The sequence below is a fragment of the Molossus molossus genome, unplaced genomic scaffold (assembly GCF_014108415.1).
Source record: "Molossus molossus isolate mMolMol1 unplaced genomic scaffold, mMolMol1.p scaffold_m16_p_17, whole genome shotgun sequence".
NCBI lineage: Eukaryota > Metazoa > Chordata > Mammalia > Chiroptera > Molossidae > Molossus > Molossus molossus.
The window spans coordinates 21,208,821-21,226,851 of record NW_023425352.1 but is presented as its reverse complement, the minus strand read 5'-3'; the positions used below and the strand labels follow the sequence as shown (position 1 = coordinate 21,226,851).

The 18,031-nt window shown below is 43.5% G+C and overlaps 1 protein-coding gene, 1 non-coding gene and 1 pseudogene across 4 annotated transcripts in view; all 3 read right to left on the bottom strand.

Annotated features, from left to right (window-relative positions):
• NT5C2 (5'-nucleotidase, cytosolic II) overlaps positions 1–1,909 on the bottom strand; it is a 98,270-nt gene extending 96,361 nt beyond the window's left edge. For all 3 annotated transcript variants that reach the window (XM_036264712.1, XM_036264713.1, XM_036264714.1), the window contains exon 1: positions 1,830–1,909. The gene's annotated coding sequence lies outside the window, so the exon portion shown is untranslated. The remainder of the gene's footprint in view (positions 1–1,829) is intronic.
• Positions 1,910–5,732: 3,823 nt separating this feature from the next.
• LOC118632704 lies at positions 5,733–17,284 on the bottom strand (annotated as a pseudogene).
• On the bottom strand, positions 14,680–14,786 carry LOC118632851. The gene has a single exon (XR_004960099.1). It is a non-coding gene; the product is annotated as a U6 spliceosomal RNA (small nuclear RNA).
• Positions 17,285–18,031: the final 747 nt, after the last annotated feature.

The following is an 18,031-nucleotide window of genomic DNA, read 5'->3' as shown; positions in this document are numbered from 1 at the left end:
TTCTTTAGGCATATACCCCTGATGTCACTGTACTAAGGCTTGTAGATTCCTTAAGTAAATAGTATCTATGTAAATCTTCCTACAATTATAAACTATTGGGAACTTACTGCTGATTGTAAATTTTCATACAGTGGAACCAAATCCTGGAACCGAATGACACCTTGCAGAACACATCTTCAGCCCTCTTACTTTACAGATTAATTGATTACTAAATTCTAAAACCTAAATTCTGGCTTAATGAGGGTTCTACAGAAACCTATACTGCTGAAATGCAGTGGCTTATATTGCAACAGAAATGCATTTCAGCCCTGGCCCAGTAGCTCAGTTGGCTGGAGGGTCCTCCCATAAGCCAAGGTTGCAGGTTCCATTCCTGGTCAGGGCATATACTGGACTCAGCCAATCAGTGCATGGATAGTGAACAATAAATATATATTTCTCTCTCCACCCCCACCCTGTTCTCTCTAATCAATAAAAAAAAATTTAAGAAATGCATTTCAGAAATAAAGTGCTACCATCAGCCCAGCATGTGGAGTTGATTTTAATTGCTAACTAGCTGTGTCTCCTTGAAATAAACCTCTCCAGGCCAGGAGAAATCTAGTGTTAGAGTGTGGTGGTAAATATTTAAGAGACCTCAACAATATTAAATTGCCACGGTAAACGGCACTGTTTCAATGTTCTCTCTTTCACATTATAGCTGTCAGGGTCTTCATCCACTGCCTTAAGAGACAAAACGAACAGTGAATGTACAGACATGTAGAACCTGTCCGCACCGGGGCACGCGCAAACGCGCGCGCCCACACAAACCCTAAAATGGTGACTAGTCATTGCAGAGCACTGTACTTTACAACTCTCAAACACAGCGGCCCAAAAGACGAAATCATGGGAAAAAATAAATCCGACACAGCTCTACCTACTGCTTTTAAAAGCTTGAGGCCTACTGGAGTCAAACCCCCAAAACGTGCTTACAGCTAATGGTTCAGGCCTCAGATCCACATCTCACGCTTGGCCCTCTGGCTTCAGGGGTCCCGAAGAAAGGGAAAGGAATACACTGCCACTGAACAGCTGACCCGACTTGGGAACCATTTGGAAATAAGCATGTTTTTACGGCGGCTTGCCATTCGTGTGGGCTTTCCAGTAAGTGCTGCAAACGACAAAACTGGCGTGCGGGCTATCAACTTCTTGGGGTTCTTGCTAAAACGCCTTCCACCCAGCATCCCGCCACAGCGGCCGCGAGTTTCTTGGGATTGACCGAGAATGCGCGAGGGGTGGGAAGCGGGATTCAAGAGGCGGAAAGGCTGGGCTCGGGTGCGGACAGGAGGACGCCCGGCGTCGGCCAGAATAAAGCAGGCAGACCTGAGTAAAAAGGTGTCTCCCCGAGGCGGGACGGGGGCTGCCCGCACCGAGAGAGAAAAGCAGGGCCGGGGGGCGCAGGGCAGGACAAGACGCAGCGAGGCTGCCTACGAAGAGGCGAAGGGCCGCGCTCCGAGGCTAAGGCGGGTCGGAGTCAGCCGACCGCGGAGAAACAATGGCGCGGGCGTGACGTGAGGCTGGGGGCGTTGCCGTGGCGAGGAGGAAGGGGCTGCGCTGAGTCGGGGGTGACCACGAGCTGCGGGGCGTGTAGAGATCGGGGTACGAAGTCACGGGGCCCGCAGGCGGGCGCTCCGGTGTAAGAGACTGCGGCCTTAGAGGCACAGGGGACGGGGACCGGGGCACGGGCAGACGACGGCCCCTGCCCCAGGTCGCGCGCTCGGCCGCGCACCCTCCTTCCTCCCTAGCTCGCTCGACCACTCCTTCCCCTCCCGCCCGCCCGCGGGTACCGCCGCACTCACCGTCCCGCCGCTCGGTAGCAATCCTAGCGCGCAACTGCCGCAGCCGCCTCGGCGCGCGCCCTCCTTACTTGCGCCGCCTCGGCCCCGCCCCCAGCTCGCGCCCGGCCAGGGACCGGCGCGCTGTTCCGACCCCCGACTCCGACGCAGAACCAGGCTGCCTCGACGCTCCCTGGCCAACGAGCGAAGCGGCGATGGGGGCCTGCGCCTCCGTCCCTCACAGGGGTCTGGAGATCTTCAAATGACAGGGCAGCAGTTGTTGCCGAGCTGTGGGGTGACGCACGTTGACAACCCTTCCATGTCCTTTAGGCCTACATCCCTTGGCCTTCTGCAATCGAGACTACCTCACCCGCTTCTCCAGCTTCTCTACCTACACTGTGAACCTTTCCCTTAAGGGGGATAGAGAGGCATCTTTTCCCCCATCCACAGAATCCTCTAGTCCAAAGGATCTCAAGGCGGCACAGGTCCAGAGCCCCATATCAGGCCTGAATCCCATTATGGCAAAAAATATGGGCTTCGGAAAGTGTCAGAACTAATTGTAATCCAAGTTCCACCACCTACAAATTGTTTGACTTTGAAGGATTACCTGATCTCACTATACCCAGTCCTTCATCTATAGTACAGGGATAGACAACAATGGTACCTACATCATAGGGTGTTGGCAAGATGAAATAAGATAATAGAGGAAAGTTGAGCATCTTTTCATATGTCTATTGGCCATCTGTATGCCCGCTTTGGAGAAATGTCTGTTCAGGTCCTCTGCTCATTTTTTTTAATCAAATAGTTTTTGGTTCTTTAGTGTTGAAGTTGTTTGAGATCCTTATATATTTTGAATATTAAACCCTTATTGGATGTATCACTGGCAAATATCTTCTTCCATTCAGTAGGTTGTCTTTTCCTTTCATTGTTTTGTTTTGTTTTGTTTTACCATGCAAAAACTCTTTAGTTTTAAGTAGTCCCATTTGTTTAGTTTTTCTTTTGTTTCCCTTACTGAAGGAGACATAACAAACAAACAAACAAACAAACAAACAAAAATATATATATATATATATATATATATATATATATATATATATATATTGCTAAGAGTAATGTCAGCCCAGCCAGTGTGACTCAGTGGATTGAGTGTCATCCCATGGACTGAGAGGCCCCGATTTGATTTCTGGTCAGGCACATGCCTGGGTTTGGGGCTCCATGCCCATAAGAAGCATGCAGAAGGCAGCTGATTGATGTTTCTATCTCACATCAATGTTTCTATCTCTCTCTCCCTTCCTTTCTCTCTCAAAAAAAAATCAATAAAAACATTTTTTTAAAAAAGAGTAATGTCGCCCGGCCAGTGTGGCTCAGTGGTTGAGCATCGACCCATGCACCAAGAAGGTCACCGGTTCTATTCCCAGTCAGGGCACATGCCCAGGTTGTGGGCCTGATCCGCAGTGGGGGGCATGCAGGAGGTGACCAATCAATGTTCTCTCTCATCGATGTTTCTATCTCTCTATCCCTCTCCCTTCCTTTCTCTCTAAAATCAATAATAATAATAATAAAAAAAGTAATGTCAAAGAGTTTACTGCCTGTGGGTTTTTTTTATGAGTTTTATGGAAAGTTTCGGTGTTAACATTTAAGTCATTAATCCATTTTGAGTTTATTCTTGTATATGGTATAAGAAATTTGTCCAGTTTCATTCTTTTGCATGTATCTGTACAGTTTTCCCAAAATCATGTATTGAAGAGACTATCTTTACCCCATTGTATATTCTTGCCTTCTTTGTCATCAATTAATTTTCCATATAAGTGTAACATCACTAATCATCAGGGAAATGTATATTAAAACCATAGTAAGATATCAACTCACACCTCAGGATGGCTGTATCAATAAATCAACAAACAAGTGTTGGTGAGAATGTGGAGAAAAGGGAACCCTCATGCACTGTTGGTGGGATTGTAAACTGGTACAGCCACTATGGAAAACAGGATGGAGGTTCCTCAGAAAATTAAAAATAGAATTACCATATGACCCAGCAATTTCACTTCTGGGTACTAATCTGAGGAAACCTAAAACACTAACTTGGAAAGACATGTACCCCCCTATGTTCACTGCAACATGACTTAAAATAACCAATATAGAGAAGCAAGCAACCTAAATGTCCATAAAGAGACAAATGGATAAAGATGTGGTGTGTATGTGTGTGTGTGCGCGTGTGTGTGTGCGTGTGTGTGTGTGTGTGTGTGTATATATATATATATGTATATATATATAAAATGGAATATTTACTCAGCCATAAAAAAGAATGAAATCTTGCCATTTGTCTCAATATGGATGGACCTAGCGGTATTATGCTAAGTGAAATAAGTCAGAGAAAGACAAATACCATATTATTTTACTTATATGTGGAATCTAAAAAAACACACACAAAAAATGAATGAACAAAACAAATAAACGCATAGATACAGAGAAGATGTTGATGGTTGACAGATGGGAGAGGGGTTGGGGGCAATGGGTGAAAAGGGGGAAGGAATTAAAAAGTACAAATTGCCAGTTATAAAAACAGGATAGGGATATAAAGTACAGCATAGGGAATATAGTCAATAATATTGTAATAACTATGTATAGTGTCACATGGGTAGTAGACATATCAGGGTGATCATAAGTTATATAAATGGCCCTGGCCGGTTTGGCTCAGCGGTTAGAGCGTCGGCCTGCGGTCCTGAGAGACCCGGGTTCGGTTCCCACTAAGGGCACGTACCTCGGTTGCAGTTTGTCCCCGGCCCTGGTCGGTTGTGCGGGTGGCGACCACTCGATGTGTCCCTTCACATCGATGTTTCTCTCTCTCTGTTCCTCTCTCTCCCTCCCACTCTACCTGAACAGAAAATGGAAAAATGTCCTCGGGTGAGGATAAAAAATAATAACAATAATAAGTTATATAAATGTCTAATCACTATGTTGTACACCTGAAACTAATATAATATTGTATGTCAACTGTAATTGAAAAAATTTTTTGGATTAAAAAAAAAAAACACACAAGCCCTGGCTGGTTTGGCTCAGTGTTTGGAGCGTCGGCCTGTGTTCCAGAGAGACCCGGGTTCGGTTCCCGCTAAGGGCACGTGCCTCGGTTGCAGTTTGTCCCCGGCCCTGGTTGGTCGTGCGGGTGGCAGCCACTTGATGTGATCCTTTCACGTCGATGTTTCTCTCTCTCTCTCTCTCCTCCTCTCTCTCCCTCCCACTCTATCTGAACAAAAAATGGAAAAATGTCCTCTGGTGAGGATTAAAAAAAAGAAAAAATTTTTTAATTATTAACAAAAGAGATAATGAAAGGTCCTCAGCACAGTCCTGGCACACATAGCACTCAAGAAATGTTTATCGGCCTCCCCACCACCCATCCACCATCCATTTGCATCTGTAAGAAAACTCCTTAATGACAGAAAGCCCACTATCCAGAGTAATGCATTCCTTGGTCTCAGCAGTTCTGACCAGTTCAAAAGTGTCTATGAAACCTTTACCCTCTTGCCCAGAGAACAAACAGATCTAATCTCTCTTGACCTTCTACTTTTCAGGTACTTGAAGACTTCTGCCCAAGGACTTATTCCAGACTAGCATCTCCCATTCCTTCCATTGTTTCTCCTTTGCCCTGGTTAAAAAGGTCTTCATCTTCATGCTCCTAATGCATCTGGTCAGTTTGATTGTGGCTAGAGTATGTCACCCAAGACTGAACCAAATCATAGGCAAAATACAAACAATAATCATTAGAGGGCAAGAAAGGCTCAGTATGTCAATAATTACACGGGAAAGGAAATGCTAAGAAAGATGAAGGGTGGGAGAGGCCTGGGCTAAAAGGCAGTCTTGGTCTGGAGTGAGGTTGGCCTGAGTCAGGAACCCTGGAGACTATGAAGTAAAGGGCAATGATCAGGGGACTTAGACATAAAAGAGTCAGAGAAGCTGGTGCTGAATGGAGAAGGTGACAGCACTGCCCAGGATCTGTACCAGCAACAGGAGAAATGTGAGGTTTCTCTCGTGCATGAGCCAAAAGACTTTAAGTAGCAAGTTGATGAGGGTCATTTTGTTACACTGAGTGAAGGCACTGTTCTCATTCTCACTCGGGCACACTGTCACTGGCTGGAGGCTCACTGCTACCTTTAGAAAAAAGGTACCCAAGAAAGAGAAGCTCTTGGTCTTGAACTTGGAATAGCTCATCTCCAGTTTGCCTGTATTGGTATTGAGTCTGGGCATATGGTAGTGAGGACAGGGGATGATGTGCAGCAGCTGAGGCAGTGAGTGGAGGAAGTTAAACATCAGAGGCATGAAGAAGAATAGCATTGTCTTGCTGAAGTGTCCCAAGATGCCCACCACAGCAAAGATCATGCCAGCAAAGTAACAGAAGGTATCTTCCCCAAATGCCCGTGATGGTACCAGTTATGGTAGAGTAATCCCAGGGTGGTAAAAAAAAAAAAAAAATGGGGGAGGGGGTCGTGAAGTAGAGGGAAAAGATAAGCTCATCCTGACAATCACCTTGCAGCTTACCAGGTTGAAGATGATGATGGGAGCAGGAAGTGACAAGCCAGCCTGTAGGCCATTAATTCCTGCCAGGATGTTGATGGCATTGATACAGAACAATACCAACAACTCCATGTAGACATAGTACAGGATCCCCAAGTCCAATCACAGGATCCCCAAGGCCAAGAATTGGGTACCACAAGAGCTTGGGTACCGCAATGGTCGTGTTACCAAAGTTGGTGAAGTAGACCATAAGGAGAGATAGTGAGGCAACTGTGGGCTGCAACAGCTTATGACACCAGCACAAATTCAGGACATCATCTGCAAAGCCCATGAAAATCATGCAGCAGATGGCAAGAAGCGCACCTGTCAGGGCCACAAATTCATGGAGGGGGAAGTCTTTACACTGCTCCTCCATGAAACAATTCAGGAAAGGGAAAGGGGTGAAGCAGAAGAAGATGAGGAAGAAAACAGCACAGCTGATCATTCCCTGAGACTCTGGGCTGTGGCCCAGCAGCAAGGGATGTGGAGAGGTAGTTTTAATGTTTTAGAAGATAAATGTATTCATGTACTGCTTTTGTAACCAAAAATTGATTATTTTTTATGCAAAAGAACAGGACATTTGACTTCTCAACTTTCAAGAGTGAAACAAGCCATTGCAACTACGAATCAACTTTCTAAAAGAGGGTTGGGGGCCTGAGGAAGCAATGAGGAGCCTTAAGCAGCTTGCTTGGGGTCTCGAACTTAACATTGCCTGAAGGGCCTGGGCCTTGGCAAGAGAAGCCATCCCACTGTGGCTCTGGACGACCTCTCACCAAACTTCCTGCCCAAGCACCTACGTGGCTGTCCTTCTCTAATCAACACTATTTTCCCCATAATACTATAAACTCTGAGTCACTCAGAATGTGAGTCACATTCACAGGTCACTCATCAGTTTTCTGCTTCTTGGCTGGAGGCTCTCAGAGAAATGCAATCATTGCTCAACACCCTGGCCTGGGGCCTAGAAAGAGCCTCCAGCTGCCTAAAAATCTTTCTGCCAGGAAGTGTTTGATCTTTGTTCCTTCCAATCAGCTCAAAGTTTTCCTCTTTTTTATCCTTCTTTCTCTAATAGCATAAGGTCAGCACTTAACTGTAATAAGTGCCAATACAGGTACTATGCATGGAGATAATCAGAAAACATTTAATCTAAACAGAAATATCTAATCTAATCTGACAGATGAGAAATACATAAAAGATTTAGGAGCACCCACATCTCTTCAAAAATATGCATTGAGTTCCTAACCATGTGCCTGACACTGATCAACAGAGATAAGTTTCTGCCTCCTGGAGGTTTCTGACTGCTTGGGAAGATGGGCTTTAAACAATTATTTTACTACAATTTTGATAAATGCTATGCAAGAAAAGTAAAAGATGCTATGAGGGAGAACAAAATAGGGGCTAGGTTTTGAGGTAGGGAGAGGGTTGAAAAACATTTCCCAGATGTAACCTCTCAGCTGAAACCTGGGGGATGAATAGGATGTAAGTAAAAAGTGAGAGAGGGATTTGTTTGGAGGAGTGGGGAATTCCTGAAATAGGGACCAGGAGGTAAAAAGACCTCTAAAGTAGCGAAAAGCCTTGTATATCTGTGGAGTGTTTAGAAGTCTAGAGAGAAAGGGAGAAAGTAGCCAAAAATGGTCCTGGAAGGAGGCAGGTAGACCTCGCAGGACACTGTAGACCATATAAATGATTTGGAGCCTTACCTTAAGTGCCATGGAGAGTGATTGAGGGCATAAAGCAGAGGAGGGGCAGGGATCATATTTGCAGTTTAAATTAGTGGAATGTAGCCAACCAATCGATTGCTTCATACATTCATGAAAATTTATTTATTTGACTCAAGAAAAAATTTCTTAGGTGCCTATCAGAAATTTCCATTGAGTTTTTACTAAGTGAGAGAGACAATATCTGCCACCTTTATCACAATTGTTTTATGTATGTAACACCTACCAGGGGGTAGACATTGGGGATCCAAATTGATCCCTCAGCTACACTTTACTCCAGAGGGCTGAATATCTCTTTTGGAAATTAGACACAGGTAAAAGATGAAGGTATTCCAGATTAATGACCCCAAAGAGCTTCAGAGTTTCAGGAGAGATAGATTCCTAAGGGAACAATAGAGTCAGAATCAGATACATACAGATAGTACTTCATACCTACTAGGATAGCTACAATTACATAAAAAGTAGAGGGGAGGGGAGACCAGTGTTGGCAAGGTTGTAGGGAAAAACTGGAACTCTCCTGAACTGCTGGTGGGAATGTAAAATGGTGTGGCCTCTGTAGGAAACAGTTCGGTGGTTCCTCAAAAATTAAACATGGTAACCATATGATCCAGCAATTCCACTTCTGGGTATAATTCCACTTCTGGGTATATACCCAAAATAATAAAAAACAGGTACTCAGATACTTGTATGCCATCATAGTAGCATCATTCACAGTAGCCAAAAAGTGGAAGCAACCCAAATGTCCATCAACACACTAATAGATAAACAAATATTATCCATTCATGTGTTGGATGGAGATACACACACACGTACACGCACGCACACATGTATGCACACACATGTATGCACTAAGGCATACTAATGGAACATTATTCGGTCATAAAAATGAATGACGCCATGGCCAGTGTGGCTCAGCTGGTTGAACAGGTGTGTGGCTCAGTTTGTTGAACACCGTCTGTACACCAGGGGGGTTGCCAGTTCAATTCTCTGTCAGAGGCATGCAGGAGGCAGCCCATCAATGTGTGCTCTCATATCAATGTTTCTCCCTCTCTCTCCCTTTTCTTCCCTCTCTCTCTAAAAATCTATTTGAAAAATCTTTAAACCCAGCCAGTGTGGGTCCGGGGATTGAGCATCATCCCATAGACTGAGAGGTCCCAGTTCGATTCCTGGTCAAGGCACATGCCTGGGTTGCAGACTCGATCCCCAGTGAGGGGGCATGTAGGAGGCAGCTGATTGATGTTTCTCTCTCCCATTGATGTTTCTATTTCTCTTTCCCTTCCTCTTTCTCTAAAAAGTCAATAAAAACAAATATTTTTTTAAAAATCTTTAAAAAGTAATGAATGAAATTCTGGTACAACATGAATGAACCTCGAAAACATTATACTAAGTAAAATAAGCCAAATAAAAAGGACAAATATATGATTCCATTTATGTGAAATATCTAGAACTGGCAAATTCATAGAGACAGAAAGTAGATAAGAGGTTGCCAGGGCTCAGGGAAGAGAAGACTAAGGAGTTATTGCTTAATGGGTACAGATTTTCTGTTTGGGGTGATGCAAAAGTCCTGAAAATGAACAGTGGTGATGGTTGTACAACATTGTGAATGTACTTCCATTGAGTTGTACACTTGAAAATTTAAAATGGTTAATTTTTGTTATATATATTTTACCACAGTAAAAAAAAATTCAAGTCCAGCTGGTGTGGCTCAGTGGTTGAGCATCAACTCATGCACCAAGAGGTCACCGGTTCAATTCCCAGTCAGGACACATGCCCAGGTTATGGGCCCGATCCCCAGTGGGTTCATGCATGAGGTGACCAGTCGATGTTCTCTCTCATTGATGTTTATTTCTCTCTCTCTCTCCCTCTCTAAAATCAATAAAGGAAAAAAATTCAAAACACTTTTTAAAAAGGGACTCAGATATATAAATAGGACCATTTTCTCCATGTTCATTGGGCTCCTTCCATATTCTGCTTTTCAGTTTCTGGTCCTCATGCCCTGCATGTACTGTTTCCTCTGCCTGAAAAGTTTTTCACCATTTTATTTTATTTTATTTTATTTTATTTTATTTTATTTTATTTATTCTTACCCAAGGACATTTTTCCATTTTTTGTTCAGATAGAGTGGGAGGGAGAGAGAGAGAGAGAAACATCAATGTGAAAGGGACACATCAAGTGGCTGCCACCTGCACAACCCAACCAGGGCCGGGGACAAACTGCAACCACAGTACGTGCCCTTAGCAGAAACTGAACCCGGGTCTCTCTGGACTGCAGGCCAACACTAAACGCTGAGCCAAACCGGCCAGGTCAGTTTTTCACCATTTTAACTCTATTCTTCCTTTGGGCCTAGCTCAAATGTTACTCATAGAGGTTTTCCCTAATCCTTCCAGCCCGGTATTTACTTTCATACTGCCCTGTACCTTCCTTTCCCTTCCCTTCCCTCTACTCACACAGCTACAATTCAGTACGTATTTGTGTGATCATGTCTTTAATATTTGCCTCCTCCTTAGGCTGTAGGCATCAGGAGGGGAGGGACAGTGTCTGCCTTGTCCACTGAGAGAGGATACAGCACCTAGCCCAGGGTCGTACACTAGGGATTCAATATATATGTTTAAATAAATTTATAACTAAGTAAATATAAGGAGGGATTGTGAGTAGATTCTATTTTAATGCTTTTTACAATGCTGTACGTTTGATTAAATTTTTCTTTTTATTTTCTTTTTATTTCTTTTTATTTTATTTTTTTATCCTCACCCGAGGACACTTCTCCATTTTTTGTTCATATAGAGTGGGAGGGAGAGAGAGAGAGAAACATCGACGCGAAAGGGACACACCAAGTGGCTGCCACCCACACGACCAACCAGGGCCGGAGACAAACTGCAACCGAAGTATGCTCCCCCAGCGGGGACCAAACCTGGGTCTCTCTGTACCGCAGGCCGACGCTCTAACCGCTGAGCCAAACTGGCCAGGGCTGATTAAATTTTTCTTAAAGGAGGCACAGCAGGGCTCTCATTTTTACATTGCTGGGCTCTGCCTTGTGAAGTCAACAGCAGTCTCTTGAAGCAGGAACCTGAGTAAAACACCAGTATAATTTGTTTCCAGGTATATCTGATATATCACTAACCGTTCCAGTCTTGGTCTCTAAATGTCCATCAAAACGAGTGATATTATTGAACTTAAAATGGAACAGTTCTTCACTTTGGCTCCAGAACTGACAGCCCCATACTAGAGCAGTGCAGCCCACTTTCGTCTTTGGGTTAAGCAGCACCCACATTGAAGACTAAGGCATACTAATGTCAGAATGAGAAAAAGCATTTACTTATCTGTTCAGAAAGCCAATTCTCTGATAAGTATAGTTAAGTTTACAGTTCACGATGTAGTCTTCTCCTTTTTAAAAAACTTTTTTACAGTTTACATATAAAATGCATAGACCAGAGAGTGCAAAGCAAACCAGTGTCTGTAGACATTAGGAAACATATGACCATAAGTAACAGGAAAAGCAGTCAAAACAGGCTTAAATAGAAAGTCCAGGGGTATAGTGGATTCCAAGGTACACGATTCAGAAACAGACATTGCCATAAGGAACATGTTTCAATTCTCTGACCTGCTGCCTTCAGGGCTGCCTTCCTCCTAAAATAGTTCCCCCTCATGTTTGTAGAATGGCTGCAAGTTTCCTTGTTCATGGCAACAAAAGACAGACGCCTCTCCTCCACCACAGACTCTAAGTCCTTCTGGGATGAATTAGAACACATGCAGAATCTCTGGGCCAACAGTTGTTGCCAAGGAAGGTTCATACACTGATTAATCTTATTTTGTCCCTGGGGTTGGGGATGAGAGAATAATTGAGCAAAACTAGGATTTATGACAGGGAGAAGGGGATGCTAGGTAGGCAGTCAAGAGTTTTCACTACAACTAGCAAATCAGAATCTGCCCAGAATTTTAGTTATAAGTAGTATTAAAGAAACACAAAAACAACACTGTGAATTTCACACATCCAGTAATGCACTTGCTCCTAACCCATGGGAGGGATAAGAACACACTCTCTTCAGCCACTGTGGCTTATGACAGCCGTGATTCTCACAAACATCAGGAAGCCTGAATTCTTGGTGATGTTCTTTGTGCAGTGCACCTTCCTAGAGAGAGAAGAGTATTTCTCAGTAGTACCAGAGACTCAGCCCTGCATCTTAGCCATCCTCTCCAGTCCTGGTTCATGCTGACCCCTGCTTGTATCCCACCCCAGTCCTTCCCAGTGATACTGAACATCCATTTTGTCTTTTTAAGATTGGGCTGTTGCAAGGGATTTGTATAGGGATTTGTAACAGTAATGTATTGTTTTCTTCAATCGGTGGTTCTCAAAATTTACCAGGAATAAGGGTTGGCTGGGGAGCTTTCTAAAAAGCAGATTCCAGAATCTATCCCAGTCTCTGGCCATGTGGCCTGAAAATTTGAAATGGAAACAAACTCCCCAGCTAATTCTGATGCAGGTGGTCCACGTGTTCGCTGACAATGCTAACTTCCTACCTCATGCCTGGTTGTGACAGTAATCAATGTTGCCATGGCAGTAACCAATCCGAACTACCTCCTGCTGCCTGCTGCCCAGGCAACAACTGACTTTTTGGGTCTCTTCCTTGTTTGCTAGTCCAAGGAGGTACTGTGAACAACAGCCTTCTGATACTGCAGAAACTACAATTAACCCAAATAAAGAAACTGATTCACGGTTGCAGAATCAGGGATTATAAATTCCTACGTCACCTCACCTTCAGAACACCAGTCTCTTAATCCTTTTACGTGGCTCCACTTCAGATGTCAGATACTAGCCCTCAATGATGGCATTTCCTTGGCGTGAGCAGGGTGCAGTGCCCAAGACCCAGACAGTTTCTAGGGCTGCTACAAGCTGGGGTTCTCCCTAACCTGGCATCTATAGAGCTCTTGTAATCAGTGTCCTATTGAGTTAAAAGTAAATAAATCTCTCATTTGAGTGATAGTTTGTTCAGTTTATTACTTTTACTTGCAACAAACCCCAAAAGAGTTCTTTTCAACTAATTTTTTTTTTTTTTTTTTTTTTTTTTTTATCCTCACCCGAGGACATTTTTTTGTACAGATAGAGTGGGGAAGAGAGAGAGAGAGAGAAACATCGATGCGAAAGGGACACATCGAGTGGCTGCCACCCGCACGACCAACCAGGGCCAGGGACAAACTGCAACCAAGGCACATGCCCTTAGCGGGAACCGAACCCGGGTCTCTCCGGACCGCAGGCCAACGCTCTAACCGCTGAGCCAAACTGGCCAGGGCTCAACTAATTTTTTTGGTCAGATACTATCTAAAAGAAAGTCCATAATAACAAGAGAGAGACTAGGTTAAGTACTAGGATATACATCTAATTCTTTAGCAAGTGTAGTAAACAGAATAATGACCTAATCCCTGGAAGCTGTGACTATGTTACAATTATGTGGAAAATAAGAATTAAGGTAGCAAATGGAATTATGTTTGTTAATCAGTTGACTTCATAGAAGGAAAGTATCCTGAATTTTCCAGGTGAATCCAATGTAATCACAAGGATCCTTAAATGTAAAAGAGGGAAGGACAAAAGTCAGTGTCAGAGTGATGAGATGTGAGAAAGACCTGATGGTCATTGCTAGCTATTAAGATGGAAGATGGCCATGGGCCAAAGAATACTTGCAGACTCTAGAAGGTGCGAAGGCAAGAAAACTGATTCTCCCCTAGAGCTCCCGGAAGGAACACAGAAACACAACACTGTGACACTTTGATTTTAACACACTGAAATCCATTTCAGACTTCTGACCTCCAGACTTCCAGGAGCCTTGTCTTTGAACCAGGTAAACTGGTTCAGAAAATCTGCAGAATTAGAAAAGAATTTTTTTAAAGGACAGATTATATTTTGAAGAGCCAACTTTATATACATTTATTTTTTGGTCCCTTGAATGTTGATGTGTTTTGTTTGTTTTCCCCTTGTTTCTTTTTAATCCTCACCCAAGGATATTTTTTCAAATATCTTCAGATAGAGTGGGAGGGGAAGAGAGAGAGAGCGAGAAAAAAAAACATCGACATGAGAGGGACACATTGGTTGCCTTCTGCATGACCCAACCAGGGCCAGGGATGAACCACAACCAAGGTACAACATGCCCTTGGCCGGAATCGAACCTGGGACTCACTGGTCCAAAGGCTGACGCTCTACCCGCTGAGCCAAACTGGCCAGGGCTCCCCTTTTTTCTTAAATGAAGGATAACATATATGTACAAGTATACAGAAAAATGCATAAATCATTTTCACAAAGTAAACACGCCTACGTGATCACCACCCAAATCAAGATATAAAATATAACCAGAAGCTTTAAAACCCACTTCATGCACCCTCCCAGGCACTACTTTGTCTGACCACTCTGACTTCCAAGTCCATATATGTATGTTTGCCTGTTTTCGAATTTTATGTAAATAGACTCGTACAGTGTGCATGCTATTGTGACTGGCTTCTTTCACTTAACATTATGTTTGTAAGATGCATCTATATGTAGCAATCATTTGTCTATTTTCATTGCTCTATAGTATTCCATTGTGTGAGTATAACACAATTCATCCATTTTTTTTTTCTTTTTAAAAAATATGGAACGCTTCACGAATTTGCGTGTCATCCTTGCGCAGGGGCCATGTTAATCTTCTCTGTATCGTTCCAATTTTAGTGTATGTGCTGCCGAAGCGAGCACTTGTCCATTTTTTTAAAAAGGGAAATTGTGGATTAAGAGTGGTTTCACCCCTTTCCAGGACTTCTGGCTCTTTATCTGCTAATAAGTAACTGTAAATTTCAAAGCAAAGATAGAACATCCAGAGTTTGCCAAACGTATTTGACCAAGAAACTTTTTTTCTACAAAGTATCTTATGAGACTAACGTTTTATAGGCCATGCTTCAGGAAACCCTGGTCTGGAGCAATGGTTTTCACATTGTTTTCTTCAATAGTGCATTAGGAATAGAGTAAGGTCAACTGGATCCCACTTCTGCTTCAACACACCTCAGCTTTTATCTGTTTTAAGAAGTGATTCCACATAGGTGTGTGCATGCATGTGCATGTGTGTATGTGTGCATTAACTTCCCCTATGCCTGTTCAAAAAAGGGTTTGGTTGCTTTAGAAAAGAATGTGTTTGAAAACTACCAGTTTAGGCTCTAAAAGACATCTCAGAAGGCCTTTACACAGACTCAGGTTCCATGCTACAAGAGCTTGCTGACCTTATCCAAAGTTCATTGCTTTTGCTACTCATGTTTGTCAGGCTCTGTCAAAGGGCCAGCTGCCTACTCTGACTCTCCCAGCAGTATTATGGAAAGAGCTCAAAAGAGCAGCTCAATACAGATCGGACAGTTTAGTCCATAGGCAGCTTCTGTCTGTGGAATCAGAAGCTAAAAATAGATCATTACATGCCATGAAAGTTTTAAATTGCCTCTAACCAGACAGCATGGTGTAGGGATTAAGAACATGGACTCCAGAGCCAGACTCCCTGGCTTTGTCATCAGGTCCTGCTGCTAACTAGCTGTGACCTTGGGTAAGTTTCTCAAATACTCTCATGTCTTAGTTTCCTCATCTTTAAAATGGAGGTGAAAATAATAGGGATCTACCTCACAGACTTGATGGAGATTAAATGAGATCATATTTGTACAGCATTTGAGACAGGGCTGGGCATCTAGTAAGCACTACATAAATGTTTATGAAATAAAACCAAAATGACAATGGTACTTTTCCTTCTACATGAATTCATGGGTAGCAAAGTCCAATTACAGCCACTTTAATTATTTTACTGTTCGATGTTTTACCACCATTCTTGAGGTAAGGTTCTCTCTGTGGTCTCACATATACCTGAGGAGCTGGGGTCACATGGCTCCAATATAGTGAATGCTTACTAGACTTGGGATTTCTTGGATCAATTTTGGGAATTTACAAATTCACACAGGGTAGTCATCTTTTTTTTTTTTTTTTTTTTTTTTTTTATCCTCACCTGAGGACATTTTTCCATTTTTTGTACAGATAGAGTGGGAGGGAGAGAGAGAGGAAGAGATAGAGAGAGAGAAACATCGATGTGAAAGGGACACATCGAGTGGCTGCCACCGCACGACCAACCAGGGCCGGGGACAAACTGCAACTGAAGTACGTGCCCTTAGCGGGAACCGAACCCGGGTCTCTCTGGACCGCAGGCCGACGCTCTAACCGCTGAGCCAAACCGGCCAGGGCAAGGGTAGTCATCTTTTAACCATGCCATTTGGGATGTTAAACTACCATCTACTATCATTGCTATTTCATGAAAGGCCATTTTAACACCAGAAAAGTAAGAAGGACATAATTTCAGAATAAAAGACAGGGCTTTAAATTAAATTGAGCTTAGTAAAAAAATCATTCCCTTTTCTGGTTTTTCCATTTCATCTATGACCCAACATTTGGCTAACATTGCCCTATGTGGCCTTCTGAGTGTTCCTGGACACCCCAGCCACAATAACTAAACACCTCCCTGAATGTCCAAGCCTCAAAGGTAGTATTAAACACCCCAAACTTTGCAAAACTGAAGGCATTTGTAATGACCCCAGAGAGCACTGCTATATTCAGAGGTGGAGAGACCACAGGGGAATTGGGAGGAATCATTTTAGTTGTTCCTCATAGCATCTGATAGGGCCATTTAGATTCTAAGCTCCAATTTTAAGGAAACAAGAACTCTGAGCTACCTGGATGTTTTAGAAAAAGTCCCAGTCCTCCTCTTGTGTCTTTCTTTACTCTCACACTACTACTGCCACACTCACAACACTTCTGACATCAGATGTGTGTGGTGGTGGGGTTCTCACATCAAGCAATTCTCTGTGATACCAGCATGGCATTTAAGGGCTCAGTCAGTGAAGGCCCCTCACTTCAGATGCCAATCCCAAGAAGTAGGTCCCCGGGTTACCCAAATCTTCTGTCCAACGTGGCTACAAATTGAAGGTTCCCATGACTTCCAACCCCTTGCATTCGATTATTTGCTAGAACAGCTCACAGAACTCAGGGAAACATGTTTACCAGTTTGTTAAAGGATACTGATGAACAGCCAGATGAAGAGTAACCACTGTGTTATATGGGGCAAGATCTGGGAGGATCCTGAGCACAGGAGCTTCTGTCCCTGTGGACTTGAGGTGCACCTCACTCTCAGTATGTAGATGTGTCCAACAATCTGGAAGCTCCCTGAACCCCATACTTTTTGGATTTGTGGGGAGGCTTTATCACATATAATTAACTTTACTTCCAGCCCTTCTCTCCTCTTAAGAGAATGAGGGGCAGGGCTGAAAATTCCAAACTTCTAATCTTGGCTTGGTCTTTCCTGTAACCAGCCCTCATCAGGAGCCCACCCAGAGTCACCTCATTAGATGATGCTCCTATCACACAGGAATTACGAGGGTTTAAAGAACTCTGCCAGGAACCAGGGAGAGAAACCAATATATATATATATTTATTATCTCACACTGAGTGTGCAGAGTTTTTCTTCCCAGACAAGTGAGAGGGGCCAGGCGGGGAGTCAGGACACAGGGGTTATCGTGCTGACCCTGCTGCTAATTCACTGTATAAATTTTGGTGAGACCCTTAAACATTCAGTGGTTTGTTTTTCTCTTCTACCAAATGGAGGCAGTACCTGCTCTGTACTTTTCAAGGTTGCTTTAGGAATCAAATAAGTGATGGCTATGAATATGGTGTTAAAGTACTATAAATAAATGTTTATTTGTAACTCTCAGATACTACCTCCTCCTAGTCCCAAGTTTCTCTAATAAGTTTATACCAAGGATCCTTCCCTCCATCCTCTCCTCCAGCCTGACTAGGAGTCCACAGTACAACACTCCAGGATAGACTCCTAGGCCTTGGGTTAGAGCAGTGGGGGTAGGGAAGAGACAATTTTTTCTATTTCTCAGGTCCCCTAGGTCTATCCAGAATGGAGAGAGCTACTAAAT